This window comes from Natator depressus, chromosome 2 (assembly GCF_965152275.1).
Source record: "Natator depressus isolate rNatDep1 chromosome 2, rNatDep2.hap1, whole genome shotgun sequence".
NCBI lineage: Eukaryota > Metazoa > Chordata > Testudines > Cheloniidae > Natator > Natator depressus.
Window position 1 is genome coordinate 251,961,453 of NC_134235.1, and position 1,444 is coordinate 251,962,896.

Consider the following 1,444-nt stretch of genomic DNA (forward strand, 5'->3'; position numbering starts at 1 on the left):
CCTCCCGCAGCCCCGGCCCGGCCCAACCCCCTGCCGCCGCCGTGCTACGCCCGGCCCCGGCCCCGCTGCAGAGACAGGGCAGGGCGGCGAAGGCGGGGCCTCACCTGGGTGCTCAGCCTTCAGTGCCGACGTCCGGGGCCTGGTTGCCAGGTGGGGCCACCTAAAGGCAGATTTAGACACTCTGAGCCCCTTTTTTGGCCTGCAGCTACCCCTGTCCCCACAACACTGCAGGCCCACGTAGCAGGGCCGCAGTGTGTCTCTAGTCTAAGGGTGATTGGGGTATCTTAAATGTTAACAAACAACACCCCACAAACAAATCGGTCAACTCAAACCAATATCCCCAGCTGAGATTTTCCCCTGAAAAAGAAGAGCCAGAAATGCCATGAAATCCACTATGGGATTTGCTCCTGCTGTTGACTTTGGGCAGCGGCATGAAACCTTCAGAGATGGAGAGAGAAATTGTTACCAAAGCGTTCTCTGTCCATGCTGACAGCCTGGAAAATAGACCCAAACTATGTCTACACCGGCACTTCTGTCGGTATAACTTATGTCCCTCAGGGGTGTGAAAAAACACCCTTCTGAGTGACATAAATTACACCGACAGAAGTGCCGGTGTGGACAGCACTATGTCGGCGGGAGACGCTCTCCCGCTGTTAAGGCTGATTCCCTCCTCTGGCACATTGAGTGCAGAAAGTGCGTGCCCACAAAGACTTTAAAAATTAATACTTACCACTCCAGGCTTGTGTGACACAGTAGGAAGCGGGGCGGATTGACCTGGGACTGTCGCAGGGGAGTTTTACTGGGACTGTTTGCATTGGGGATGGGGTAGCAGGGGGTGACTTTACTTGAGGGACGATACCTGAGCCTGTAACCTGAGCCAGGAGGGGGGTTGGGGCCAGGAGACACCTTTGCCCGGGGAAACTGGAGGAGGAGCCGGGGGGGAGGCTGGGTGAGACTGCTGGAGGCGGTTTCAGTTTGGAGCGGTCTGGGGAATCAGAGGGAGCCCCGGGGCTGGGGTCTAAGCTTCCTGCCCCCCCCCCCCCCCCGCCAGAGGGACCCAACTGAGGGGTCCTGTTTGTACCTACAAGCTCTGTTTGGGACTGTGTTCCTGTCGTCTAATAAACCTTCCATTTTACAGGCTGGCTGTAAGTCACGGAGAATCGCAGGAAGAGGGAGGTGCAGGGCCCTGACTCCGCCACACTCCATGACAGCTTGTATTAAACTCCCGAGGTTACAGCTTTTCTCTGACCTTGGATTGGTTGATGCTGCTACCACCCAAGTGCAAAACCCCTTTGAGAACCCAGGAAGGCGCACTTGTAGGGTGACCAGATAGCAACTGTGAAAAAACGGGACGGGGTGGAGGGTAATAGGCGCCAAAAAATGGGATGGTCCCTATAAAAACGGGACATCTGATCACCCTACTCACTTGGGAATTCCTTCCTGT